This window comes from Hippoglossus hippoglossus, chromosome 1 (assembly GCF_009819705.1).
Source record: "Hippoglossus hippoglossus isolate fHipHip1 chromosome 1, fHipHip1.pri, whole genome shotgun sequence".
Taxonomy (NCBI): domain Eukaryota; kingdom Metazoa; phylum Chordata; class Actinopteri; order Pleuronectiformes; family Pleuronectidae; genus Hippoglossus; species Hippoglossus hippoglossus.
In genome coordinates this window covers 4,403,566-4,410,973 of record NC_047151.1, presented here as the reverse complement: position 1 = coordinate 4,410,973, position 7,408 = coordinate 4,403,566, and positions in this window count along the sequence as shown.

The following is a 7,408-nucleotide window of genomic DNA, read 5'->3' as shown; positions in this document are numbered from 1 at the left end:
AACTATTTAGGGAAGAAGCCGGCAGCTGGTATGCTGTCTGTAATGGAGTGGCCAGCGCAGTCACCAGATCTCAACCCCATTGAGCTGTTGTGGGAGCAGCTTGACCGTATGGTACGCAAGAAGTGCCCATCAAGCCAATCCAACTTGTGGGAGGTGCTTCAGGAAGCGTGGGGTGAAATTTCTACAGATTACCTCAACAAATTAACAGCCAGAATGCCAAAGGTCTGCAATGCTGTAATTGCTGCAAATGGAGCATTCTTTGACGAAAGCAAAGTTTGAAGAACAAAATTAATATTTCAAATAAAAATCATTATTTCTAACCTTGTCAATGTCTTGACTATATTTTCTATTCATTTTGCAACTCATTTGATGAATAAAAGTGTGAGTTTTCATGGAAAACACGAAACTGTCTGGGTGACCCCAAACTTTTGAACGGTAGTGTATATATAATCTACAGTTGACAGATGGTGAATTTATAGATTGTCAACACTTTCATAAAGGTTTAAAAATAAGTTACTAACAGGTGCTTCTCAGTAAAAACCCATATTTTGCATACAATAAAAGGTGCTAGGATGCCTGTTTATGTGGCAATTTATTGATTATGTAAGGATCCTTTATTTAAGTTGTTCACAATTTTGCAAAGGTTTGTTTTATTTGTCATAGGAATTATTACTAATCTGCAAGTGCTTGTTGAAATTAAAAGTTCGTATTACACATATTGTAGTGTTACTACATGTTTAAAATGATTAGTCTTATTATATCTGAAAAAGAAAGAATTCTTCTTCTCATCAGTAGCTCTTCACGCTCACTGATTTTTTTTGCTGTTGCAAAAAGCCATGAGCTCTAGCTGCCACAGGGGGGAGGCAGAGAGAAAAGAATGTGGATTGGAGGGAGTGTCTTGCAGAGGAAAACATGGATCCTACTGAGAGAGAGGGGAGAGCAGGGAGGGCTGAGAGGGGACATAAGCACCACTGTCTTTCTTCACACTGCCATGCTGTTGCCTGGGCTGTTTCCTGGTTTTTTTACTGCCTGTGTCTACTGGGCAGCAGCGAAAATAAAGGTAATCAATGCCCCCACCGCACCCCAACCCCCTACACCCTACTTTTTTATCCAGGGTTGTTTAAGGCTTCCATTGAATTTCCTCTCCTGGAAGACGTGTTTGGCTCCATCAGGGTCCAAGACCCCAGCTCACACCCTGTTGCTGGGAAACCAGCCCAGGGTGTGTGTTGTCAGGGTGCATCATAGAGAGAGAGGAGGAGAAAAAACATTTCATCTCTGCTCCCTCTCTTTCTTGTAGTGTTCTCTCAAATACACACATGGATACAGTACACACACACACACACACACACACACACTGCATACGTGCTTTGATTCCCCTGTTTCTCTCTCTCTCTCTCCATTGGCATTTTAACTAGGTAGAGTTTCAGCTTCTCAGTTTAAAAAGATGAAGAATGCGTTTGGCAGGAAAACAGTTGGGAAGAATATCTGATGTTTAATTGATAGACTTTGGATGTGAGAGCAGAAGACTCGTTATTTGCAATTACCCTAAATCACAGTGTGTGTGTGTGTGTGTGTGTGTGTGTGTGTGTGTGTGTGTGTGTGTGTGTGTGTGTGTGTGTGTGTGTGTGTGTGTCTAAGTGTCTAAGTGTCTAAATGAGTACTGTACATGCGAACAGTTTCATACTATTGTTCAGAAACCCTGTTCGCTGCCAAATCACTCTCCACTTGATGTGAGAGTTGAACTGTCAGGTTAATTAAAAAAACAAAGCAGCCAGTATGATCTGTCACCAATACATGTGCTTATGGTATTGTAATTCAATTTTACTTGTCACAAGAGTGGCATACATTATATTTTATTAGAAATACTTATTAGATTAATGCAGTATACGTGACCAGCAACAAAATAATTCAGCCGAAAGATAATACATCTCTGAAACACACAGTGAAAACTGAACACTGCCACATTGATAAACATGCAAGTGAGAATGTGTGCTGCAATAATCAATCAATCAGATTTTATTTCTATAGCCCATATTCACAATTTACAATTTGCCTCATAGGGATTAACAAGGTGCGACATGCTCTGTCCTTAATCCTCAACAAGAGTGAGGAATAACTACCCCAAAAAACCTCAGAAAGAGCCACATGCGAGGGATCCTTCTTCCAGGACAGACAGAAGTGCAATAAATAGCACATCAATACAATAACAACATTTACAATCCTGATGAGAAAGAGTCTAGCATAAACAGAGAGGTGTATGAAGTATTTATAATATAAATGTAATGGCATAGCCAGAAATGGTAGTATATGTGATTAGGTATATCATATATCTAAGCATCTAGTTATATAGATACTTTAGAATCATCTTAGTTTTTTACTATTGGTAAATAATTAACGTGCTTTGTTTCTGTCAGCCATCAGTGTTTTACTTATTTAGCCTGATGAGAGCTCTTCTCGGGATTGTGTCAACGTGTACAGACAATGCATGAGAGCAGGGCTGGTCTATTTGGCCAAACAGTTATTCACATAAAAATGATCATATCAGTGATCCATGATTATAACGATAAATGTCACATTATCATTGTTTTGTTTGAGATGATTTTTTTTTCTCCTGAGTGAAAGATGTGGTTTTCTTTATGAGGAGAGAATGTTATTGATAACATTTTACAAATCTGAGGTCGATCAATTATGTGTCATATCTGCTCACTGCGCTTATACAATGCATACGCAATGTGTCAATATATATTGGACTTTAATTATATTGCTATTGATTACAATTATATTGCAATAATTATTGATATAGTTTTATTGCCCAGCCCTTCATGAGTGTGTCTGTGGCTGTGTCCTTAATCACTTCACGTTTATTGTATAAATTATTTATGTTTACCACCTTTTCAGAAATGTGTTTAACATTGGATTACGATGTGTATCCTATATTTCAAAGTTTGATTACAATGTGACTTTCATATTTATGGTTATTCGTTTTACTGCTTTCTGTAGTGTAATCGTGTAAAGGCTGATTGAGCACTGTCAAAAACATACAAATAAGATATATTATTATTATTGTATTATTTCATTTGAACTAACAATGCCAGGATAAACAGAGCCAGGACCTTGAAACTGCAGCAGCTGGAATTTAACTTTGCTTATCTCATTACTCACACCTTGGTTTGTTTTCCACTAGTAAAAACACCATTGTGTGAAACCTATGTACCAGGACAGTGTCTTCAAGAATTCCTGCAATGGAACAACTTGTCCATGGAATGTACCCTACATTTGTTTCTGCTGACAGCCCCAAACATTTCATAGACATGACTATTATAGTTCTGTAACTCTACACCTATCAACGACAACACAAACGTGATGATTCATGTTAGTCAGAGATCTCAAATTACTGCTCAGTTTAGTACAAGCTATTGTCTTGTATTTATAAAGGAATGAATGACAGGTAGTCCTTAATCCTTAATCCCTTGCATTAGCTTCTGAATTACTAGTTTCTGACTTGTTGATAGTGTTCATGTTAACATTCATGGCACAAGTACTGCTGGGAAAAAAAACACAGACAGCTTTCATCAGGTTAAGTCTGTTGTTCAGTTGAACTTAGTGTTAAAATATGTCTCTTCCACTCCCATCAGATGTGAACGCAGCATGAGCAGAGGCCTCATCTGTGAGGGAGTGTCGGGCCTTAAGTGAAAGGTCATACACAGTCCGCTTATTCTCCAGTTTTTTTCATCATAGCTATGGAAGTTTTCCTATTGTAATACATGTAAAGTACTTCCTCAGAAAAGGGAATTGAGTATTTGGTTAAAATGGAAACATTTCCTCTCGCCCGTTGCAGAGTGCTGACCCTCTGATGACCCAGCTCGGTGTGGAACGTGTCACATACTGTAGGAGTGGCTGTAAACACACACGTGAGTGTCTCTGCATTCATCACGTGCCTCTGTGTACCAGCACGGATGAAGCCCTCTGGTCAGTCAACAGTGTCTTAGTACTCTAATCCAGCGTCTTTCATCGTGGTTTCTTACTGAACCCTGAAGGGCATGAACACAGTCTCATGGCACAATTTTGTAACATGTGAATCCTTTTCTATGATGAATGGTAAATGGTCTCTCTTTATATAGCTCTTTTCTAGTCTTGATGACAATAAAAACACTTTACTGTACGGTTTTGTTTACCACCTTTTCAGAAAGTGTAATCCTGTAAAGGCTCATTGAGCATTGTAAAAACTATAAAAACAAAATATGTTATTATTATTGTATTATTTCATTTGAACTAAACAATGCCAGGATGAACAGAGCCAGGACCTCGAAACTGCATGTATATAGATCTATATATATATAGATCTATATATAGAATGTAGCCACTGCCTTGTTTGAATGGATTTAATTTTAATCTTAATTTTGCGCCTGCCATAATAGGCCTTTTCAGCTATTCTTAATAAGAAAAAAATAATAGGGTCCTGATGTGTTTTAAACAAACCCGAGCAACAAATCAAATTTGTGAGAAGAGACAACAAAGAACAATGAGAACAGGAGGTGCAGGATGTTTGTTGTTTCCTTCTCATCACCACAAATCTCCTCCTACAAACCTGTCTGCACACATTCTTGTTTAGATCCACGAGCGTTATTTTAAAATTAGCTCATGATCCCAATCTTTCCAGCTGATGTATAGGAGCATCCATTGAAAGTGCTGTATTTTAGTTTTGTAGCAATTGTGACATTACTCAGGTGGAGAGCAGAGGAGGCACAGTAAATATACAGTATATATGATTTTGTAAAAAGTATTTTCCAAAATGTTTGTAAAACTAGGGTTCACATAAAACAAACGAAGCAATTGAACTGCTGTCAATACTGACATACTCCAAATTTCACTCCCCCTTTCACTGCCCCACCCCTCCCCTCCCTCACTGACTCTTTCCTCCCCCTCCCGTCACTGGCCGATAGTCAAGGTTGAGGCTGGATGGCTGTGAGTGGAGCCATTGTGCCCAGAGGTCAGTGAGAGTCAAACACACACAATGCCAGGGTCGGAGTCATTGCAGCGGTGGCCCGACCACTTGGCAGCAGTGTTCTACTAGCCCACATAAACCACATCAGTTTGAAAAAGAAGGTTTGAATTAAAGAGAGGGGGATGAAGAAAGAGGAGTGGGTACAGAGAGCAAAGGAGAAAGAGTTAAATGACACAGAATAAATAAGAAAATTATGATTTCAGTATAACTCTCTTTACATAGTGGAGCAGTGAGACTAGAAAGAAGGTAAAACTTAGTTTAATAAAAATATATATAGCTGTAATGGGTTATTTAAAGAGAGAGATGTTGATGAGGAAACATTAATTTGAGGGCAGAGGACAAAGATTATCAAATTAAGACACTGGAAATAACAGGGTCTGTTGATCATGTAACACATGACAAAATCATGGAATTAAAAAAAAAATGTTTTCCTTAGAAAATAATTCTTGAGTCTGCTTTAGATGGAAATTTAAATCACATTTCAATGAATGAATGAATCAATTGTTGTTTTTATAGCCCATATTCACAAATTACAATTTGCAAGATGTGACATCCTCTGCCCTTAACCCTAAACAAGAGTGAGGGAAGACTACCAAAATTTACATTGAATGTTTGAATGTGATAATGTAATTTAAAGGTTCAGTGTGTAGAATTTAGCGGTGAAGTGTCATGTTGCAGCTGAATACCCCTCACCTCACCCTCAAAATGTGTTTAGTTTGTTCAGTTTGGGCTATTGTAAAAAACATGGCGGCCTCCGTAAAGAGGACCCGCTCCTGATGTAAATATAGAGTATTGAAATATAAAGGGCCCATTCTAGGATAAAAAAAACACAAATCGAACAATTTAGATTGTTTAGAAACATACTAGTTAAAACATCTTATATTATTACATCTTATACATTTTATATTCAAGATCCCTTTCACCTTAATCTTACACACTGAACCTTTAAGTCTTTGTCTATTTGCCGTTTACCACAACAGCAACATGCAGCAGGAAACATGAGTTGTGTTTAAATGGCCTGTTGTATGATAAATGGAGACGTGTCTTTATCAGCGTGCACATTCAGGCGACAGAAGTGGCTGAATCACACCAGAGATGTCTTCATATCTTCAGAAATCTTTATATAAATGGGAGCCATAATGTCAGTGTTGTGTTCGATAATCATGTCCCTTTGTTTACAGCCCATCTCCACTGAAGTGCTAATGTGTTGGTCTGAAGCTCTGTGCAGTCCATAAACGTAGCCTCAGCTAGAATAACCACCATCTATTAGCTGACCTGCTGTCACCCCGCCAGAAGACAATCAATAGCCCTTGATAATGATGTCATTTACTCACAGTGAAGCACAGATAATGACGAGACTGGAGGTCTCCTGTTATTACCTCATTTCATGGCTTTTGTCTCAATGCAGGGATCAAACGTTGCATGAACCCTCTTTGTAGCATGAAGATGAGTCTGTTACAGAATCAGCTTGAACCGAGGCCTTCGCACAAACACTATAGTGAAGCAGGTGGAAGCATCTAATTGATCTAATTGTTGATTTACAAAAAAACTAATATAAGTTTATTAAGAAACAGACTGAGGTTAAGCACATCAATTTGGGATTTATCCTGATGCTGATATTAAGTCAAATGTTAAGTTTTCAGTATATCAATGATAAAACAGGCTGTGCATCAATGAGCTCTGACTAAGGTTTTAGTCTTTTTCTGATACCGGTGCTAAATCGATACATAGAGTTTTTTTTTTTTATTGCTAAGGCCAATTGGAAGATGAAATTTACCACATGAACTGTTAACAGTTTAAAGTTAACTTAACTATAGAAAAAAAAAAAAAACTCTTAGAATAATTTAACCCTAAATAAGAGTTTCAGTAATACAGTAAAATACTCAGCTCCAATCTCATCATCAATTGCCAGAGACGCCCACGCTGATGTGCTCGTCGTGAGGTCACACAAGCACTCAAACACGGAGCATCCCTCTGATTTCAAATGAATCTGTGTCGCCGGGTACCTCATTAAGTTTCCTATGTTCCGTCCTATACACAGAATCGTCTTTTTAAAAAAAAAAGTCCTGGTGTTTGAATCCTTTGGCATTAAACTCAACCACACTTTGGACTGTTTAGCTTTAGGCATTTAATGTAATATCAACTAGGCACATGTGGTCATGTTTATGTTTCCTGATAGCAGGTCAACTATCAACCACTATTGGCAGCTGAAGTCTTACAAAGAGAGCGTACTGGACACAGTATATTTGCATGTAGAACAGTTAACTTACTGTGTTTACTTTACCGCCTCCACTCTGCACACATGTGAAATGAAGTAAACATGCTGTGGAGCTGTGTAAATAAAGGAGGCCTGGGTACTTTAAACTAACCTCAAGCACTTTCTTGGCTAATCGTGAATTCTAG